We start from the raw sequence: 24,574 nt of genomic DNA on the forward strand, positions 1-24,574 counted from the left end.
ATACTCAGTTTATATATTTAATTAGCTACTTGATACTCTATTATTTCATATGTTCATGTTTATTCTTTCGATGATGATGCTTCATATGTTCATATAGTGAATTCAATTATTTTACAATGATAGATAAAATTTTATATGCATTTTTCTATGGTTACTTACCCTATACTTTCATGTGTATGGTGTACATGTATGTTTTAATTTATGTTGATGTTTCTAATGTGGTTAAAGGAGGGAGTTGTAGTCACTTGCTAGTCAGGATCTACATGATGCACCACTCCCCACCATTTCCTTTTTAATTTAGATATATATGTATATGTACATGTTCAGTTCAACTTTTATGCAGATTGTAGGTACCAGACATCAACTTCCTTGAATTGCTAGGATGGGCGTGCCTTATCACGATATCTCAATGGTAAACTGGGGAGATAGTTCTCAAGTCTAAATTCTAAACTTGAGCCAATTGTCCTAAAATATTCGACAAGTATCTGAGTTATTTACCCTTCCAAATTTGTCAAGTGACATGAATCTGAGATTTTGACCCTTGAGCTTGATTTAGTACTTGGTTTTTAAAATGGGTTTTCTTGTTTATATTTGTGGATCTATTGTGATTTTTAGTTATAATTAAATCAAAAAAAGATAATTAAATGATTTAATTTAACAAAAAATTTATAAAGAAAAATCAAATTTCAAGTATATTTAATTAATTGAGAAATTAATTAAATAGAAGAATTAAATTTAAAAGATTTAATTATAGTTCCAATTTTGGTGTAATAATATTTATTTAATTTAATAATAATTAATTTAGGGGTTTCATTTTAAATAATAAAATCTAAATATTATTATTAATTTAATTAATAAATATACTAATAAATAGGTCTTGTGATTTAATAAAAGAGAGAAAATAAATTAAATAAAGTTTATTTTAATTAAAAAGCAAAAAGTTTGCACATGAAATTAAAATAATAAAGAAAAAGGGTTTGTGAGTTTATAAACTGAAAACCTAAAGGAGAAAGCTCTTTATTAAGAAATTAGAGCTCATTTCTACACACAAAGGTTTGGAGGAGCAAAATTCAAGAAAGTGTTTGAGAGATAGAAATCTTGCAACTTTCAAACATTCATCTGGTTGGCACTAGATCAAGGTAGGAACTCTTTTGAAATTATTATAGTAGATTGCATTGAATTTCCTCTCTGTTTGCTTCATGTTTGATTGTAGATTTTATTTTCAAAGATCGGTTCTGGTTGAAACCATTGTTTGAGAAATCTTATTATTTGTTTTTGAATTGACTATGAGAGAAATCAATTGAAATTCATATTGGACAATTGAAATGTTTCAGAAAAAAGATTTAAGATCAAGATAGGGTTGAAAAAGAAAAGTATATTTAATTATTAAATTTGAATGTTTCAATTATGTTGCACTATTAGATCTATCATGGATATATATATATATATATATATATATATATATATATATATATATATATATATATATATATATATATATATATATATATATATATATATATATATATATATATATATACATTTACCATAGTAATTGAAAAATTGTTCTAGTAATTGTAATTAAGTATAAATCAATTTCATTTTTTGGGGGCCTTGGTTTATTTATTTTTAAATATATAAATTTTTAAAAAAAGGAAATAGAAGAAATGACCTCCCCCATCCCCCTTGCTGCTCCACGCATCTTAGCTTTGAAGGTAGCCAAGGTTGGCATTACCAACCATAGCTTCCATGACAGCTGAGATGACCTAAGAAACTGTGGCTATAGTGAGTAGCAAGACTACTATGTAGTTGGCCTATGGGCCTTAAAATATTATTTTTAAAATACTTTTAAAAAAATTATATATCATAATTGTTTTTGATAAGATAAATAGGTTTTAAGGGATCTTGAAAGCCATAAGTTTTACAAAAAATAAGGCTGATAATAAGCAAAAGAAGTCCAGCCAAAACAGAGGTCCAACAGCTAAAAAAAGCCCGACGGCCTAGCCCATAACAAAGGCCCATAGAACGGCCGAAAAACAAAAAAACTAAAACAAACTACAGAAAGCCTGTCCAAAAGCCAAAAGCCAGAAAGACGAAAATACAAAAGACTAGAAAACTAGTCTTCAATAATCTTCTCCATTTCCTGCATAGTTTGAGCTGCCTTGACTATCTTTTGTTGCTCCTTAGCCATTTGATCCTGGACCTTCTCCATGCCCTGATCCATACTAGAGAACATACTGGTTGTGGCCTTGTCATCATCTGGCCTAGCCTTCTCCCTGTTCTATCCTCCCTCCTCCACCAGGAAGCCCCTGTCCTTAAGTTTACTAGCTAGGGATTGGATGTTGTCATTCATGGAACTCAGGAGAGAAATCATTTGACTTGCTAGGTTGTGGTTGTAGTTTTCAAGATTTCTAATTCTCCTTTCATTTAAGCTTTCTCTGTTATTCTGGTCCTCCTGGCTATCAATACAAGTCTTTTTCTTAGTACTTTCCATCTGGGATACCTTTTCTCTAACTTCCTCCAGCTCATGGAAGAGCCATTTGATTGATCTAAAGTTGTCAATCATACTACTGTGGGCATTATTCAAAAGGTTCATTCCAGTCTCCCTTGCATTGTCTGAAATGGCCAGGATAGCTGGGTCTATGAGCTCATTGAGCCTAGGCTCCTCCAGATTGTCCACCAAGATCTGAGGGTTCATAACTTCCCTAAAAATCCCCATAGTAGCAATCCTCACATTGAATTTTTTCCAGTGCTTTCTTCTATTATTGACCTACACTTCCCTCTCGTTCTCACCAGCGATGCCATTCACTTTTTTCTTTAAAGGAGCCTGAGACTAGACAGGGGAGAGGGGAAGAAGAATAGCATTCCTCCTCTAATTTCTAGTCTCCTCAACTCTCGCTACCTCCCTCTTCCATTTTTTCCCAGGTTTCTCCTCTTCCAACTCCTCCTCCAACTCATTGTTAGAATCTTTTGTATCCATTTCCTCCTCCTCCTCAGCATAACTCTCTTTTGCTTGAGCTTGGCCATGATCCCTAGGGCTTTTCCTGTTGGGAGTTGTAGCTGTGGACTATTTCCTGCCTTGACCTTTATTCTTCTTTCCTAAGGTAACATTATCCTCCTCTGAGCTAATGCTCTTAATGTCATTAGAGTCTGAAGAAGAGCTGGAGCTTCCTTTGTCAACATCCTCAACTTGAGGAGGGTTTTTGCATATAGACTAAGCTCTGAAATGCTCATGGATGAGGAGCAATAAACCCTCATGCAAAGCAAGGTTAACAGTGGCTTTCTTCTTGAAACTAGAGATAGCCTTGTTCATAGAAGTGAGAAGGTAAAAGGGAATGGGAATTCTACTCTTATGGTGAAAATGATTTAAAATCACAAAATGGTGAGTTTTGACCCGATCAAACCTAGGGTCCAGGGTAACATAATCAATGAGGGCATATAAAACATACCTCCAGAACTTCTTTATAGTCTCTATCACATAGAAAGACTCTTTCTTTTCTAGCTTGTTCATCTCTGTAGAATTTTTCATGAACTCCTTGATTGCATTGGATGAAAGTTTCTTGTCCCTATAGAATTTAAAAGCCTCCATAGGGATACCAGTGACCTCTGTAACCACCTCCTCTGTGATTTGGAAAGAAACCCCGTTCACCTTGACCTTTCCATTGTTCCACGAGTTCACCATGTTGTTGGTGACCTTAGGGTCAAAACCATGGAGTTTCTCGAAAAAATTCACAACCCCGCCCTTTTCCAGTTTTTTTCAGACTTTGCCCATATTCTTCCACTTCTCCACTTCACCCACCGGTTCCTTTCTGCTCCATTCTCCAATCATGACATCCATTTTTTCTTCAACTATTCTCATGAGCCCCAATCTTTGCAAATTTTTTCCAACCAAGATTTTGGCTCTGTTTTTATTATTGGGTTCATGATCCTTCGCCTCTCTGAAACAATAGCAAGTGAAAATGATAACGATCTTCCAAATGTGTCAAAATGACGAAAAAAATCCCTTGAGATTATGACAACCAAGAAACTTATTATGGCTCGTACCAACATTTGATCTTTCTTTATTAAACGTGATAATAGTTAGATTGACCTATACTTCCATGGATTTTCTTCAACTCAATTAGTGACTTAGCCTCCATTGGAAAATCTTTTTCAAAATGCCAAGTCATCTCTTTGTCTACTCCCACCCCTTTGTTAGTGAACCGGTCAGCAACTGGGTTTGCCTCTCTAAATGCATGAGTGATGTGGACCTTCTCAAATTTTGTGAGGGAGGCATGTGTCTCATCAATTATATTTGCAATCAACCAAAAGGGGGGGAGATTCCATTAATGTTGTTAATTATGTTTTTGGAGTCCCCTTCAAGCCAAAGTTTGGAAATGCCATCTTCAAAAGCTAGCTTTACCACACTGCACACAGCTCTGGCTTTGGCCAAATGGTTGGTCTGGGTACCAAGCAGGAGAGAAAAGGCTGCAATCCCCTCCCCAAAGCTATTTCTTATAATTCCACCACTTCCAAAGGGGCCTGGGTTGCCCTTAGAAGTGCCATCAAAGTTGGCTTTTGACCACCCTTCCGGGGGTAGAATCCATCTAGCATCCTGTCTTTTTCTTTAACCGTCTTCCTGTCCCCTATATCAACTTCCCCCTCCTTCATCACTTGAAGGTTTTCTTTTATGTTTTTCAAAATATTCCTTCCTAGAATTATTACCAGCTCCTCTCTGTCCCTGAAAATTCTGTTGTTCCTTTCCTTCCAGATGCTCCAGCAGAAGTGAGGCGAAAACCAGGCATAATTATCCTGCCGGCCAACAATTTTACAAAGGCTTTTCCAATGACTAAAAAAGTCAATAAGGTTATCTGGATAGCACCAAAGAATCTCCATATCCTGATTAAGAGAACTCCACACCTCCCTAGCAAAGTCACATTGAATGAAGATATGATTTCTTGACTCAGACTGGTTTTTAGAGAGTGAGCATATGCTGGGCATAACATGGCCTCTCTTCATGAGATTATCTTGCGTTAGGATTTTGTTCTGAAGGGCCAACCAATAAAATATATTGATCTTTGGAGTGAGGCCCATGAGCTAGGCATCCACCCAAGGGGGTTTCTCCTTTAAACCCCAGAGAGAGTTTTAGCCAGAAGCCAGAAGCAACAAAATAACTTCCATTGGGATTATCCCTCCAGACCAGCTCATCCTTATTATTACTAGGGATCGAAGAGTTAAGCATAGTCATTATTGGTTTCAAATCCTTGAAAATGAGGGAAAGGTATCTCCATTATTGACCAATTCTATAATTGCTTACTTTAAACCCATATAGCTCTGTGCATTCTTGCACCCATCTCTCAAATACTGGGTTGTTAGAAAGAGGGCCTTGACATAACCACCTGTCAGACCAAAACTGAATATCCTCTCCATTGCCTAGTTTCCAAGAGACCCTTGCCTTAGCTAGGTCCCTGGCCTTCAGGATACCATTCCAAATAGTTTACCCTTTAGGGATGTCCTCATTGAATAAAGTAAAATGAAGAGATGGTCTTTTGAGCTATTTATTTTCCAGAATGTCTCTGCATTCACAATTGTTATTGAAGATTCGCCAGATTTGTTTTGCAAGAAGCACCTTATTGAGATGGGTAAGCTTTCTGATGCCTAGACCACCATACCTCTTGGGGAGGTAGACCTTCTCCTAGGCAACAAGAGGGTACCTTTTCTTTCCTTCAAGTTCGGTCCATAGAAAGTCTCTTTGGATTTTCTCCATTTTCTCTGCAAATTTCATAGGAATTCGAAAGAGGCTCAGAGCATAAATGGGAAGGTTCTGAAGAGTAGATTTGACTAGTAAACATTTCCCAGCCTGGTTGAGAGAGGCACCTTTCCATCCAACCATCTTCTTGTTGAATCTGTCTAGAATGCCATTCTAGAAAGAGTCAGGGGGAGAGGAGCCCAAGGGGATCCCTAGATAGGATGAGGGGAGAGAGCCCACCCCACAACCAAGGATTCTGGCAATTTTCCTTTTGTTTGACTACAGGGGTGTTAACAAAGAAGGTCAAGCTTTTGTTCCAGTTAATCAGCTGTCTAGTCCCTCTGGAGTAAGTATCAAGAACCTCTTTCAAAGTCTTAACTTCTTTCATAGAAGCTTCCCCCCCCATTATAGTGTCATCCACAAATTGTTGATGAGTGAAGAGGGCATTTCTCAAAGAAGGCTTAATCCCTTTAAGACTTCCTTCAGACTTTTTACATTCAGTAAGCCTCCCAATGCATTCAGCTAAAATAATGAAGAGGATAGGAGAGAGGGGGTCTCCCTGCCTGAGACCTCTAGAAGGTTTAAAGAAATTAGAGGGGGCTCCATTAATCAGAACAGAAAGAGAGGAGCTAGTCACCAATTGAGAAATGAGTTTAGACACTTTATTGTCAAAACCAAAGGCCTGAAGAACCTTCCCAAGAAAGGACTAGTCCACTTGATCATAGGCTTTAGAAAGATCCAGTTTGAGCAACATACCTTCCCACTTGGAAGCTTCTAAAGAATGAATAACCTTATGAACCATTAGCACTGAGTCCAAGATTTGTCTCCCAGGAACAAAGCCAGATTATTGCTGCGATATGATCAGATGTAGGATTTTAAGCATTCTAGAAGTGAGAACTTTAGAGATGATCTTGTAGAAAGAGTTGCACAAACTAATAGGCTTGAACTTGTCAAAAGAGTCAGCCCCTAGGGATTTAGGGGTGAGAACCAAGAAGGTAGAATTTATCTCCTTGAGAATACTTCTAGCTCCAAAGAACTCTTGAACTACCTTAACCACATCCCCCATGACCACCGGCCAGTACATTTGAAAGAAAAAGGTGGGAAACCTGTCCAAACTAGGAGATTTATCATCAGGTAGGGAGAAAAGGGCCTTTGTAAATTCCAAAGCATTAGGAATAGCATAGAGAAGTTTATTTTGGTGAGGTTGAATAATCTAAGGAATACAAGAGATGATATCCTCTTGGTCCTCATTGGAAAGCAGGGGGTCCTCGGAGAGAAGAGAAGAGAAGAAGGAGATCGTTTCAGCCGAGATATCTGGATCTTCAAACAACAACACCTGCCCCTTCCTGATTCTAGAGATCCTATTGTTAGCCTATGTATTAGGGTGGAGAGATGAAAGAACTTCATGTTTTGATCTCCATCCTTAAGCCATGTGATTCAAGATTTTTGCCTCCAAAACTTTTCTTCCTTGTTGATTAAGTTGTGAAGATCTGACAGGATCAACAGCTCAGCCTCCCTATTACTCTCATTATATCCTTCCTTTTGTATACTATCTTGGATAATAGATAGATTGTTTGACAACTCCTCCTTGTCATGGAAAATATGGCCAAAATCAAACTTGTTCCAAATTTTTACCATCCTCTTCACATTGCTGAGCTTTCTAGTGACTTTGAACATGGCTGAGCCATCAAGACCAATCCCCCACCATCTTTTGACATTATCAAATAAGTTGGGGTGAGTAGTCCACATTTTCTCGAACCTAAAGGGGCAATTTCTCCTAGGCTCAAGAGGGGACACTACAAGAGAAATGGGTGAGTGGTCAGAACCCACTCTAGGAAGTAGAGATAATCTACAACTAAAAGAGTGCAACCAATCTGGGGAGATTAAAGCTCTATCCAATCTGACCTAAATGCAGTCCTGACCAACTCTCTTGTTAGACTAGGTAAAGGTACCCCCTGAGAGCTCCAAATCCATTAGGGCTAGGTCATTGATGAAATTGGAAAGATCCTACTTACTTTCCCAATCCAGGGGCAATCCTCCCATCTTCTCCTTGTCCTCCAATGGAGAGTTGAAGTCTCCCAAGATTATGCCTTTCTTAATGTCACTGGTATGCACCAACTTTCCAACTTTGACCCAATAATTTTTTCTATCTCTCTTGTTGTTGGGAGCATAAATGTTCACTAAAAACCAGCAATCATTAGTTTGCAAATGTTGAACTCTACATAAGAGGATGTTATCCTCATCATACTCAGGCACAATATTGAAATGTCTGTTATTGAATAATAGTAGCAACCCTCCAAATGCTCCTTCTGAGTTTGAGACAATTCCATTCATGTTGCTATTAAATCTAATATTTTCTAGATTTTCTTTCTTCATTTTCATTTCTTGAATAAGAAATATATCAGGCCTTTGATCCCTTATCATATTCCTTACAACTTCTTGCTTATGGATTCCATTGAGTCCATGAATATCCCATGAGAGGATCTTCATGCTTTAATTGATGAGCAAGCTTCTTGGATGGTGTGCTGCATTCCATCCATGATGTTTCTTCTTGCTTCCTCCTTCCTAATTTCATTCTTGTTTTTCCTTCCCATCGAGTTGGTTTTATGACCAAGATCTGCCTTGGCCTTGCTTCTAGTTGAAGCAGGAGAGGCAGGAGAGGGGTCCCAACTATTCTTCTTCTTTCTCCTTCTGACTTCTCTCCAGGGTGGCTCTTCTTCTTCTTTACATAAATCAAACAAAGCATCTAGCCTAGCCAGTTGTTTCGATGTTGAAGCAGATAGCTATTCTAAGATTCTATTCACTATCACAGGGGGTTCCCTACTGACCAAGTTTGTGAAGTTTTGAGACATTAGTTCCCCTTCCTTATGTTCCTCCACAGAGTCTAAGACAGAGGAAAGGTTCGGATCAACCTCCTCAGAACTATCAAGGATTTGAGACTCCATAATACTTGCCTCTTTGAGATTATCCTTAGTTTCCTGCACATGGGAAGGGTTGGTTTTGTCCTAAGTTTTCTCATTCCCTTCTCCTTCCAGTGCTTCCACTACAACCTGGAGCTCAGGAACAAAATCATTAGCTTTTCCTTCAGCCTCTCCATTTTTTTTGACTTGTATTTCTTTCTTCTTCCAAATCTTTTTGGGAACATGAGCAGCTTTCTTCCCACCTTGAGGGCGGGCCTTTCCCCCCATTCCCTTTCCTTTGAATAGTGGGCAGAATCCAGCCTTGTGGTTTGCCTTCTTACAATGGAAGCACATAAAAGGCACACTTTCATAGTCAATCTTTTGGATTCTGCTTCCCAATCGAGATTGAAATTCTATAACTTGAGGCATATCCTGTCCTTCGGTCACTCCTACACATATCCTTGCATAGGTGAGTCTCTTCTTAGCTTTCATTACAGGATCAATGGAAAGAAGCTCTCCAAAAGACCTGGCAATGCCATCAAAGATGTCCTCATGCTAGTATTCCATGGGCAATTCTAGGAGTCTAATCCAAACTGGAGCCTGGGATAGGAAATCATTATTCAAGTCCAGATTGGAAGACTATTTTTGCAAGATTAAAGTCGATCTCCCCAAAGACCAGTTCCCTGCACACAGGATTCTAGAAAAGTCTTTCGAGCAAGAAAAATCAAACGTCATGAAACCTTTAGCCATTGTTGTCACCTCTACACACCCCTTTAAATCCCATTTGTTTTTGGAAAAAACCCTCACAACATCTATGTTGGGCCTTGGCCCTATAAATTTTCCCACTAGAGTATTCGCCATACTGAGGATATTGTGGTCTATAATTTCCTGAGGAACTTCCAGAGCAAAGATACCCTTCTCCTTGTCTGATTTATCAATGACTTTTGGGAATGTCGACTTACTTGATGGTTTGACTCCGAAAAGGTTCGACCATTGCCCCTAGGCCCCAGGCGGCCCACCACCCGCATGAAGGGTAGGAATCTTCTCACCTGGGTGAGGCAGCAACTCTTGTGGGTCCTCATCCTTTGAGGCGTCTACATCATTCACCTCTGATTCCTACCCTACAGTTGTGGATTGCCCCCCAACGCCCATGTTCTCCCGATTCCCACCTAGCTACTGATTCAAAATCCCATTCTTGCCTTGCCGTTGATTCAAAGACCCATGCCCGCTTGCTCTGCATGCTCCACTCCCCATTTTATATATTATAATTGTTAATTGTTATTAATATTAATAATTTTTATTAATAAAATTAGTAATTATTTTTATTAATAATTTAATAATTATTGTTGAATTTTGATAGTATTTAATTAATTGGTATATTATTAAAATATGTATATTTTAATTTAGAAATTGTAATTCAATTATTTATAAATAAGGGAATTGCCTAGTCTTTTTATATGACTCAAATTTTGTTCAAATGGTTCATCTTGTATGAAATGGTTATATACTGAGGAATTTTGAAAATTTTATGAACTAAAAAATCTTAGCAAATGTGACACTTTGAAAATGAAGAAACTTGAACCCATTGTAATTAAACTTTTATGTTTTCAAAATAAATGAACCATGAAACTACACTTGTTAAATTACTTGATGTGATGTATGGTTTTTTTTACTAGGGTTGGGTTTGATTTAGTATGTTGACCAGTTTTGGATGTTTACTAGAGGCCTAAGAGTTATTATTTTATGATGTTATATGTGATTTCATGGTTATGTGATTTGATCTTTAAGATATGGATCAATGGTTATATTGTGATTTCCAATTTCTTGTATAGAGATGCTGTGGTCATTGTGACCTAATGAGATTTTCTGATATGAGCTTAGGGTAGGTTATCTTTATGCATGTTGGAAAGTGGCTTGCAATGGAGGCCAAAGCCCTAAAGAGGTTGCCTAGGTAACCCATTGTAGGTTGTATTAATAAGAGATAATATTTTCTTTAATGGGTTTAAAAATGAATTAATAAGAGTTAGTCTTTTACCCATGCCTTGAGTACTAGTACTAGCTAGGATGGGAGTAGAGAGGATACTTGTTTGTGAACTTGCCTTATTAGTATTTCTTGCCTATACAAAAGGATTCTAATGTTGCATAGAGTCACTAGGGGGCTAGAGTCTAGAGAGGCTGCTAGGGTAACCTTAGAGTTTAGCCATGTGATGACACTTGCGCACTTACATAGTAGATTTCCTACATGACTTTGTTGCCTATGGGTTTAGATGTAACTTGTGTCTTGGTACCCTTTGAGATAGATTGCTATCAAGATTTCCTTGACATAGATGATAGTTATGACTGTTAGATTTTTTATCCATTTGGGACTTGAGATTATCTTCTTAGCATGGTGGGAGTGGTCCATTTAGGTACCATGAGGTTAGGTCGTGGTGTTCCTTATACCATTGAGATTTGACAGTTGGATGTTGTTGCTAGTCATACTTGTGCAGGTGTTCCTTTCATTCTGATCTTGTGTTAATATTCGATGGTCATGTTATAATGTACTATACTTGATTATTTGGAGATCTTATGAAATGTTATATTTATTCATGATGTATATTCTTTGAGCTTTTCATACCCTATGACTTGTATAGTGGATGATTATGCATTTTGGTTATGCCATGTGGCATCTTATGTACTTGTATATTATTTCATTAGATTGGTACTTATGGTTATTCTATGATGTGGATTTTGTTATGTCTCATATTTAGTATTAAAAAAACTTATGTATGTGATTCAACGTCATGGAACTCTTAATAGATGTAATCTATTTATGGATTATTTGTATGTATGTCAATTATTGCTTTGGCTATGTCATCTCCTGTTGTTTTAATCTTAAAAAGAAATTTTTGGAAAACTTAGTGACATATTAGGTTAATTTGTTTTGGGTTCCCTAGTGGGGTGTTACATCATTAATCAAGTTAACAATGAATATCAAACTAAGGATGGCAAGCTAGTACCTTATAAGAAGTTGATTAATTCCCTAAGAACTTATTTCACCTTTATAAGATTCCAATAGTTTCCTAGGACTAAAAAAAAGTTGTCAACGCTATGGCCACTTTAGCATCTATATTAAAATTCCAAGAACACGAGTCTTACTTTGAGTTTATGGTGGAAGAACTATGACATCCTTCATATGATTCCCCTGACAACCATATAATTTGTATTGTTGTTAGCCATGAATCCTCTTGCTATTCCACCATCTTTCCTACTAGTGTGACCAAGTTATTCCCAAAACCTCATGCACAATGAAAAATACCAACCCATTCACAATGCCTCACATTATACCCTAGTCTCCGGTGACTTGTATAGGAAGGGTCTAGATGTAACACTTCTTGGGTTCCTAAAGATAGAAGAGTCCAAAAATGTATTAGCTGAAGTCCATGATGGAATTTGTGGGTCACACTCTAATGGCCTTACACTTGCTCAAAAATTACTTAGGGTGGGTCACTATTCACTGACTATGCAAGCTAATATTATCTGGCACACCAAATCATGCAAGAAGTGTAAGTTACATAACAAACAGATTCATTCTCCTAGGCATGAAATTATTCCTTCTGTCACATATTAGCCTTTTGAGTAAAGGGCCTTCGATCTAATTTGTAAAATTTAACCAAGCTTGTCTAGTGGACATAAGTTTATCATCACAACAATTGAGTACTTCATGAAATGGGTTGAAGTTGTTCCATTATCTTCTACTATAGGCAAACAAGTTTCCCTATTGATACTCAATCATATCATCTCTCAATATGGTATCCCATCCTCTATTACCATTGATAATGGCAAACAGTTCAAGAATAAGGACCTTAAGCAATTATGCAAGAAATTAAATATTAAGAAACATTGGTGCTCTATCCATTACCCTTAGGAGAATGGCCAAACTAAGGCCACAAACAAAACACTACTAAAAATACTGCATAGAATAATTCACAAATTAGGAAGTGATTGCCATTTTCAAATCAATCCAACACTATGAGCTTGCAAAACTACTATATGTACTCCTACAAGGGCTACACCTTTTTTGGTCTATGGTTATGAAGTTTTCCTCCCTCTAGAAGTCAATACTTCCTCTTTTCAAGTCTCTCTACATGGTTTAATTACTGATAAAGTGTTAGAATATATAGTCCAACAATATAAATGAGAGAGAGGGGGTGAATTAGTTATCCAACTAATATAACAATGATCAACCTTATTAGACTTTAACCATATGAGAAATATAATTAGAAACCATAGTGAGATACTCATACACAATAACACCAAATATGTTAAATAGGGAAACCCTTGATCAGAGGGAAAAATCTAGTGGGGATGGTACCCACAAGATGATGTACTAATATTAATATTACTTGTTAGAGGATGGACCCTATTAGGAGTCTATGGATACATTTAGTACATATGATTCCCTATTAGGAGACTTTCAATCTCTATGAGGAGATTTCAACCCTATTAGGTGTCATCCTAACTCTGTTAGGAGTTGTGAAAGACAACTGGACCTACTACCCAAACAACTTCAATGTTAAGACCAATGAATCCACTATCCAAATGATCTATGTATTATTCCTTATAGAATAATAGAAATGAAATGTACTTCCTTCCTCTTCCTCTAGCCTATCAACTAGACTTTTGTTCCTTCAGATCTTGTAACTAGATCACAACACTCACATCCAATAATCCATTGGATCACTTACTCACACTTAGTAAGCACTTAGCTCCTTTTTTGCACTTTTTACTTCTTCAAAAAATGATTATACACTTGCTATTTTTATAAACAAGGAAAAAATCTTTCCTTTATACCATATCTTCGTAATAATTACTTGAGTTGGCCTTGAGGCTTTCCCAATTAATTATAATAACATAATTAATTAATTACAATTATAATAGCACTATTGGCTCACAGTCTATACAAAACTTCACATGTGCAATACTAGGGCTTACACACTCACTGACATCACCACACGACTATCTTGTATCACTAGCTAAATGCATACTTCTTCATTGCATCTTAGATGTAAGATAGAAAATAAACATCAGAATGCTATTCTCTAATGCTTTGTTTCTGTACTTCTCTTAGTAAATTAAGTACAACTACCATATGCATTTGACTTAGAATTTGTGCACTTAACTATGTCATCAAGACATAGTCTAGAACATGTCCTTAGCTATGCATCATCAGAAAATTAAACCATTATCTGTACTAGTAAGATCTCTAATTTCTACTCTGCTAGTATTTACTGAAACAATACTATGTTGACATCAATGACAAACATAGTCATGAATGCAATATATCAATATTCTCCAATGTTTAGGATACTTCCCCAATGTAGTATCATCAACATTCATGCTAATCATCTCCTCCTTTGGCATTGATGGCAACATAGATGAAAATTATTTGGGTTCCAAGAATACCAAACTAGTACTTTGCTACTACTACTATTGTTCTTCTCAAATCCTCTTCATCAATCTAAAATCCTCAAGAACACTACTCTATTCATTCACCTTCTAGGATTAGCATTAGTTGTTCACATGCTAAATAACACTTAGCTTCTCCCCCAAAGAGATATCTCCCCCATTAAGATATTCCTCTTGCTTCTTTACATGAATCTTTCTAAATCTCCCTAATAAATGCTTAGGAGATGTTTTTATGCATAATCTCCCCCATTGACATCAATGTCAAAGGCCTTAGTATTACATACCAATTGTTATTATAATTGCTCCAACTCTTTAACTAACTGAAGTATCCAAAGGCATTGTTCAATACCAAATACCAAATAACAAGAGTTCTCAATGATTTAGTTCTCAACAGATACTCCCCCATACAAGAAGCATCAACATTCAGTCTAGTCTAACAATAATTCTCTATACCACTGGAATGATGCACTCTTTGCATCATCTACTCAGAAGTAGGCAGGGGCATAACCCCAAGCATACCTTTCAGGTACTCAAATGTATCTTTAGGAAAAGGCTTCAAAAAGATATCTAAAATTTGATCTTTAGTACTCACATACTCCAATCTGATCTCCTTTTTTATTGCCTTCTGTCTCAAGATGTGATACTTCATAGATATATTCTTTGTCTTAGAATGCAATACAGGATTCTTAGACATACTCACTATGATTTTTTTATCACAATAAATGATAATAGGTTCTATAAACTCAATTGCAATATTCTTCAACATCTGCTTCATCCACATAACTTGATTATAGTTATTGCCTACTGCAATATGCTTTTCCCTAGCTGTACTCTCTAAAATACAATCCTATTTCTTGCTCATCCAAGAAACCAATCTTCCTTCAAGAAATAATTCTTCACCAATGGTTCTCTTTATGTCATCCATACTACCTACCAAATTTGCATCAGTATATGCACATAAATTGAAATCAATTGATTTGTCATACCAAATTCCATAATTAGACATTCCTTTCAAATATCTAAATATTCTCTTTACTACTACATAATGACACTCCTTAGGATTATCTTTAAATCAAACTACAATCCCAATTGCATTTGCTATAGTTGGTCTGGTGTGAGTCAGATATTGCAATCCTCCAATCATGGATCTATACTTCTTCTTCTCAATTGTAGGCGTCTCATCCTTGGTAGATAACTTGTGAACAATTATCATAGGTGTAACAACATGCTTAAAACTCTCTAATCCAAATATATTCAACAAGTATTTAAAGTATATAGCTTGTGAAATGAAAATACCATCACTATTCTACACAATCTACAATCATGGGAACAACTTCATTTATCCTAGCATACTCAATTCAAACTCATTCTTCATTTCTTTAGCAAAATTATCACTTTCTTCATCATTACCTCCAAATATTATATCATCAAAAAATATTACTATGATAAATAAATCATTATCAACTTTTCTCAAATACAAATTACCATCTATTGTACCTTTAATCAATCCAAGTTTTGTCATATACTTATCCAACCTTGCATACCAGGTTCTAGGTGCTTGCTTCAGACCATACAAAGCTTTTTTTAGTCTGCATGCCATCTCTTTTTCTTCTATCAAAGAGAATCCATTAGGTTGTTCAATGTAGAATTCTTCTTCAAGTTCCCCATTCAGAAAAGCTAACTTGACATCCATTTGATATACCTTGAACTTCTTACTTGCTGCATAAGCTAAGAACATTCTTATTGCTTCCATTCTAGCTATAGGGGCATAAGTCTCCTCATAATCTATGCCTTCTTGCTATAAGTAACCCTTGTAAACAAGTTTGGTCTTGTTTCTTACAATTTCTCCTTGTTCTTCATCTTATTTCTGAATACCCATTTGGTTCCTATCACATTCTTGTCTTTAGATCTATGAACTAATTCCCATGCCTCATTCTTCTCAATCTGATCCAATTCTTCCTTCGTTGCTTGAATCAAATGATCACCCTTACATGATTCATCTATGCTCTTTGGCTCAACTTGAGAAATTAGACATAATTCCTCATTCACTTTGTTCCTTGCCATCACACCTTTATTCTTACATCCAATTATCTTCTCTTGAGGGTGATTCTTTGTCAAATTCATGTTAGGGGTAGGATTTGACATCTCAACTCTTATCTCATCTCTTTGTTCAAACCTCGGTTCTCCTCTTTTCTCAATAGATAGCATATAATTTTACAGATCATTTTTAGTCTCAAAGAAAACTTCAACATTTTTTCTAACAATTCGAGAATTATCTTCCTCTTCATCTAAATTATAATCTACCATATTTTCTTTAGTTCCAAAATTTTCATCAATCCTAGTTACTAAAGTTGTCTCTTCTAATACTTCCTCTTTCAATTCACTCTTATCATTACAATCATTCATGAATCTTTCCATACTTGCTTTAAATTCTTCATCCTCATCAGAAAGTGAACTATTTCTAGATGTTCTTACACTCTTAGGACATTTCAATGAAAAATGACTTAATTCTTTACATGTCCAACAAATGAAAATTTTCATACCTTCTAGTTCCTATAAATAAGAAGATCAATACCTTCCTCGATCTTCTTATCTTCTTCACTTATGGATCTATCTTTTCTTCCATTCTTTTGTATGCAATAAAAAGATTTTGGATCAGGAAATTCAATGTCCAGATCTTTATACATATCTAATAATTCACCAAGAAGCTCTATCTTCTATGAGATGAATTTTCCTCAATCAGATTCAAGACTAATCTTCCCACCATGATCTCCTAAAGCTGTTAAGCTTATCCTTCAAGAACCTGAAGCTCTGATACCAATTGTTAGAATATATAGTCCCGCAATATAACTGAGAAGGGGAGGGGGTGAATTAGTTATCCAACTAATATAACAAGTATCAACCTTATTAAACTTTAACTATATGAGAAATATAATAAGAAACCATAGTAAGGTACTCATAAATAATAACACCAAATATTTTAACTATGGAAACCCTTGATCATAGGGAAAACCCCAATGGGGATGGTACCCACAAGATGATGCACTAATATAAATATTCCTAACTAGAGGATAGACCCTGTTAAGAGTTGTTGGTAAACAAATTTTTTTTCACACAATAAATCATCATAATAACCCTTATTTTCCCAAAAATGAAGATGCAAAAATATACCAATAGTTGGGTCTCTTTGCCATTGAATTGGCAAGCACCCTCTCAATTTTATTGGGTAGCTCCCTGATTGGATACATAATGAATAAGATTTAAGAAACATTTTTAACCTAAAAGTGAAGGCTACCCACACTATTCTTGGATGGGGGGAAATTATTATAATTGATATAGAAAGAAAAGACACATCATATATTGATAGAAGCATACAATCTTCCCACCCATACAAGCACCCTAAAAAAAAGAGAAAAATTAAATAAAAAGGAACATCCCCTATAATAAATGAATATAGTAGTATAATTTAATTCCATTACTCTATCTTGATTCACACCTAAACCAAGAATGAGAACAATCTAAAGCACACAATCTTCAAAATGATAGAATCTTCATTCAAACCAAAAATAATACTATTTTTGAATACTACTAAAAATCAAAATACTTTAAGAAAACTAGAGAAGAAAACTAAATTGAATAGTTCTGACTACAATAAAAAATTGCCCACTTTGCACAATTTGAATTTTCCCCAAACATGTAGCACACAATCTACAAAAGAAGTAGAACCTTTAGGACTCTCCACACTAAAAAAGAAGAAGCACACCATCTACTCCCTTTAGAAAAAGAAGAACCCCTGCTACATCCAAGCCTTTACAATAGATAATGTTTTTGGTTAGTTATGGTAAGTATTTCTCTGAATAACCCCCTCACCATGCTTGTAAATTAATTCCTTTTTAGATTCCATAATATGTCTATCTTTCCACTTATCAAATTTCTAATTAGCCATATAATGTTTGGCCTATAAGGCTAAAAATTATTAAAACATATAACATATGTATATCTTTCAGAAGTCGATGGCTCTATTAACTAACTAAACACTTGTGACTTATCTCATTAGACATTATTAAAATGAAGAAAGACTTCTTTCTTGCTTGAGATCAAACATTCATCAATTTTCTCCTCTCATTGAATCGAGTTCAGATGAGACATTTTTATTCTCAGCATCACTTATACACTAGCATCTTCTACCAAGCAACTTGAGTTTATGCTTCTTCTTTTTGAGCACTACACTCGATGTCTTCTAGCTATGGAGGTCAAGTTCTCTATTTGGGAGTCCATAAATCATTTTGGAAACATATTTAATGGACTCGATATTATTTTCCACTTCCAATGTTGTTCATCTACTCAACTTAGCTATCAACTAGTGTATTAATGCTTCCATTGGTGCTTATTTACATCCAAGGGAGCTGATAGTCATATTGTAATCTACTTCAAGCTCATTCTACACTCTCAAATTCCTTCTCATGTGCTCATCAAACTTGGGCATTTTTTCAAATAGAATACATGACATGTTGTTTCTTTTAGATATCAAGTTTGATGAAAGCCAACACTTGTTCCTTCATCTTTATACACTGGAGTTCGGGATGAGAAGCTAGCCTTGATGAAAAAAGGCATTCTATCAAATAGTTCACATACATTCCTTGAGTAATGGTTTCACCATGATTGTAGGGTAGTTTGATAAGTTTTATTACTCATTCACCTTTAGCACTTACCATGGGTGTTTGGAATTGTACATCTTCATCAATTCCATTAATAACCCAAAGAAATTGGAGGATTCAAAAGTAATGTGAGGGTTTAGATTGATTTGGAGCTTGATACTTTATTAATATGCCCACAACATTGGCATTCACATCCACATTTCACCATCACTATATTTTCTTCCACTCAAGTGCAATGCCCATTTGGATAAAATTAAATGGTATTTCTTTTGATACCATTAACACACAACTTTATATTCTATCAAGTACTTTCCCAAGAGACTTGAGATTTTTCAATTCCTAAATAGAGTAATGCTATTTTATCCCCACATTTTATATATGCTCTAAACTCAAAAATTTGAGCATATAATTAGAACACTAATCCACTGGATTTTAATGTCCATTTTACATGTTACTTTGTTACCTTCAAGTGCATATCGATGCACTAAGTCAGATTATCTAGAATATAGAGTTTGAAATATGGTCAAATTTCATAAAAAAATGACCTCCTTAGAACTAAAACCCTCACCTATAGTGAAGTTAGGTCTTCAAATGGTGAGACCATAAAACTGTCAAATTTGGAAACCATACATTCAAAAATGTTATATCTCAGCCTCAGACTTTGCATCGTGAATCTTAGATAACTTAGGCTGAATCTTTGAATTAGTCACCATCTTTGACTTCTTGAACTTGAATTAGTATTTTTATATTTGGAACATCTAAAGTTCAAATTTAGATCTACATTCTGAACTATGGGTCTAAAGTTCAAAAATTGAATTGTATCTTGAATTCACATTTCCAGTCTGATAATGGTCTGCATCTAAAAATGAAGTTGGAACTTAGACTTTGCAAACTTGAACTCTGAACCATTGAATCATTGAACCTTGTTCAATAGGTATGTAAGTGGTTCATAACTGCTTTGTACCATCTGAACCTATTTTCTCAATCTCAAGTTTTGGAACATGTGTCACTTGGTTCACTATTATAACAATCAATCTAAACATTGGCATCTTGAAACAAGACTCCATAAAGCATTGTTCAACATGGATTATGGGAGACTAAGGGGCAAAATATGAAAAAGTTAAGGGGACCAAGTAACCAAGTTTTAAAATTGGGATCAAAACACCAACTAACAGGAGTTTGTGAATACATTTAGTACATACAAATCCCTATTAGGAGACTTTGAATCCATGTTAGGAGATTCCAACCTTGTTAGGAGTTGTGGAAGATAGCTAGACCCATTGCCCAAATAGCTTCAAGGTTAATACCAATGAACCCACTATCCAAATGATCTTTGTATTATTCCTTACAGAATAATAGAAATGAAATGTACTTCCTTCCTCTTCCTTTGTCCTATCAACAAGACTTATGCTCTCACAACACTCACATCCAATAATCCCTTGGATTTCTTACACACATTTAGTAAGCATTCTGCTCCTTTTCACACTTCAAACTTCTTCACAAAATGATTATACACTTGATACTTTTACAAACAAGGAAAGAATCTTTCCTTTATACCATATCTTCATAATAATTCCTTGATTCAGCCTTGAGACTTTCCTAATAAATTTTAATAAGATAATTAATTAATTATAATTACAATAGCACTATTAGCTCACAATGTATACAAAACTTCACACATGTGATACTAGAGCTTTTGCACTCATTGATGTCACTATATGAATATCCTCTATTACTGGCTGACTATGCACTTCTTCATTACATCTTAGATGTAAGATAAAAAACAAACATTAGAATGTTGTTTTGTAATACTCTATTTCTGTACTGCTCTTAGTAAATTAGGTACAACTACCATACACCTTTAACTTAGACTCTACGTAGTTAACCATGTCATCAAGACATAGTCTTGAACATGTCCTTAGCTGTGCATCACTAGACCATCAGACCATTGTCCATACTAGTAAGATCTTTGATAGCTACTCTACCAGTCTTTACAAAAATGATACTATGTTGACATCAATGACAAACACGGTCATGAATGTAACATGTCAATACTCTCCAATGCTTAGGATATTTCCCTAATGTAGTATCATCAAAATTCATGCTAACATGAGGACCATAGAGCTAGAAACCCTAGATGAGCACTATAGGGCTAGTTTTGATCACAAAAGGGCCTATCAGAAGAGGATGTCCACTAGCTATAATAAAAAAGTTGATCCTTGTGAGTTCCAAGTGGGTGAGTTCATTCTTTGAGAGAACCCTAAGAATCAATAGAACATCACTACTGCATTCAGATCTGGCACTTATCAACTTTCTACAACTAAGGGAGAAAAACTCCTCAAGCCTATCAATATCCTACATCTAAATAACTTTTATGCTTAAAGCTATCATGGACCATTTATTTGTACATACCTTATGATCCTAAAAAAATCCAAAAAATCATGTAGGATGTTGAAAAAATTCTAAAAAATAGAAAATGTCCCGAAAAAATCATCTTCTTAGTGAAAACCTAGCAATAGGTGCTTTGATGCATCACCAAAAATTTAAAAAAATAATTCAAAAATTAGAATTTTTTTATAAAGAGTCCTAAAAAAAATTCCAAGTGGTGAAAACCTGAAAACAAGTGCTACTTGAGACCCTTGCACCTATGTCTATTAGTCTCACTTTATGCTTTTTCATTTCATGGTACCTTTATTATTTTGAATTAACTCTTGTAATCATCTAGGGGGAACAACTTCTTATCTTATCTGGGTCTTATTGTATGTTAGGGTCCTCTTTGGAAACTTGTTTAAAATGGAAACACTTCCCCCCTTGACATTGAGTGTTTCTTAACAATTTTTGGATACATTAATTTTAGTCTAGGATGTTACATTATTTCTCACTAGAAGACTTACATCCTAAAGAAATGGCCTTGCGACTTACACACATACACTTAAATATTGCAATTGCTAAGACTTGATTGAACTTCATTTTTTGTTGTGTGTTGTATATGATGATTTCTTCATTGAGTGTTCCCTCCTTAATGGTCTTTCAAGGATGTCATGGACTAGAAGACTCAGGGCATGGGTATGTTTTACTTATTTTTCTTCTTTTGGGTATACTTTGTTAGTCTAAGGTTTTGAGAGCCTCTTTGTGATTGTCCTACTTAACACTTTGGGCCTACACTCTATCATCTTTGTCTATTTTTGCAAGACCACACTTGTGGGTTATCCTAGAACCTATGTCTTGATACAAGTGTACTCTTTCTATACCAAACTCAGGGAATCTAACTGCATTAGTCATCTTGACCTACATGTCTTTTATCCTTAGTTTAGATTTCCACATACCTATTCAATATAGATCATATTCATATCCTCATAGTTATACTAGTGAGCATTGTATGATCTTCTAATGTCCCTAACATAAATCAATCATGAAATTAGATTCTAAAAGTTATGCATCCCTTGTAAGTAAACCTCTTTTGCATACTAGTTTTCATTTTAGATCATTTTATCTTAGTCTTGCATCTTGCATATGGAGGTTGATCTCTCTTCATACTTCACATACATGTCGGCTAACTATGTTTATTCTTATCTTACTTCTTCTCAGCCATATCTTGTCATGTTCTCTTAGTTTTCACTCATCTCTTTTCTATCATGTCATCACAAGGGGTTGATATCATAACCATATCTATCCTTTTGGGCCCCTTCTATAACCTTTTAACCCAATTTTGATCTAATCTTTTAACTCCTTAGAATTGTGTGAAAACTTGCACCCCTAGCTAATTTCAACATCTTGGATCCATTTTTGGGATTGAAATCAAAATCCAGGTTCATCTTGATGGTCAAATTTGCATTTTAAAATCATTCCTTCTTCTATGCAGTTGGCTAACCTGTTGAGGTCTAATCTTCTAATTTTCATTGGGACATCATCATTTCTTCATGTCTTCATTATTTGTACACTTCTTACCTACTTAAATTTATTTCATTTTACTTCTATATTACCCTTCCACTTGATTTGACTTAGTTTACATGCTTTAACTTTCTTTGTCAAATCTAGTCAAACTAGGGCATTCTATCACTTCCTTGTGGTCACTCTTGGGTTATAATCTCTTATCTATCATCATGGACCTTTCTTTATCTTGATTTGATCATATCTTAATAATTTTTGTATCCCCTTTACCGCATTTTGATGCAAAAGGGGCAGCCATATTCTATTACTACTGTAAATTGCTTGTTTGCTATGATTATCTATTTCTTAGGAGCATATGCTTGACCTTTCCATTTTCTCTTTATGTATCTTCTTTATTTGATGTTAGTACTCTTATTTAGTTTTAATATTGTCTCTTTCTACTAGTGTTCAAAATGGTCACTACTAGGCTGCACATTGAGGAATTGCTATCTCACTTTGTATTTTGTTCTTCAAAATCATATCTCTCTATCTTCTTTTTCCTACTTGGCTTCTTCATTATTTGATGTAATGTGTTACCAGATCGATTATATATTAGTCAAAGACGGGAAAATGTGATCACCTAAAAATAGTCACTTAGACTATTATCCCCCTTTTCAACATTTTGGCTAAATTATTTAATCATTTTCCTAGATCAAATCATCAAAAACTGACTATAATGTCCTAAATCCACATTTGATTAAAATAACATGTCCCCTTTTAATTAAATAAAATAACCTATTCCCACATATTCCTAAGTTGCACACATAATTCATTTCTCCTATTTTTAAATTAAAAGAAAAAGACTGTCCATATGGAAAAGCCAACTCAATTTTATTAGAAGAGATGAATATGCACATGGATCATGCCAAAATTCAACCCCTACCCTTGATCATTCATCTCTTTATCTTGATCTTTTGAGAGTTCTTTCGTACTAGCACTCTTGCTCTTATCTAAAGAATATCACATTTTACAGTTTACTACCAACGACTGCATCTCTAAGGCTCAACTAAGAGCTATCTTCATGCTTATGCATATGCCTTTTCACTCCATGACTAGGGAGATCTAAGCCACAATTCAAGCTTTAAAATTTCATGAAATACCTTGGATATAACAGTTTAGAGGAGTGCACTTTCTTGGTGTACATGAGACAACCCAAATTTGATGAGTTTGACATAAAGGATAATAATAGAGAAGTAATTAGAAGAAATGTTTCTCATCTTGTAGCTCATGATCAAAGCACTAATTCAAATGAATATGAATTGAGAGTGGATGTTTTACATAACTATACAAATAAAACAAATATAGCTTATGAGTCTTTTGTAGGGTTTGACAAGTTGAAATCTCAAGTTCCTCTAGTGGACCACATTGATTCTCCTAGGTATCATTCAAATTTTGGTATCTTTTAAGACTTCCCCATAGGTCCTAACTCTCTTGTCATAAGATATAATTCATTTCATATCAATAATTTGGAACCTTCCACTTTTCTATCTCTCACACACCCCAATCTCATTGATTGGTCCATGCAAAACCAAAGGCCCAAGCTACCCTCATTTCAAAATTTCTATAAGATCGCATGTTACCCAAATGTAGATCCCATAGTTTCTTCTAGTAGTGAACCATCTATTAACATGTGTGAGTTAGATATTAAGTACATTAGTCATAAATTAAAAAGAAAAATGAAATGAAGGAGTTTTGATGGAAAAAACCACTTTGTGGTGGTGCAAGAGCAAAAATAAAGTAAAAAAAAATGTTTATCATTGTGAAAACCTCTTTGAGGTTCCTAAAGATGAGTTACTTGGTAGTTTTCCAAGCTATACCTAGGATAAGTCATTAGTTTTGATCAAAACTACATAGCATATTAACTATGGTAGATAAGAGTCTCCTAATATTATACATTTAGCTCACTCACT

Source organism: Cupressus sempervirens, chromosome 7 (genome assembly GCF_028749045.1).
Source record: "Cupressus sempervirens isolate cs-2001-9-10 chromosome 7, ASM2874904v1, whole genome shotgun sequence".
Classification (NCBI taxonomy): domain Eukaryota; kingdom Viridiplantae; phylum Streptophyta; class Pinopsida; order Cupressales; family Cupressaceae; genus Cupressus; species Cupressus sempervirens.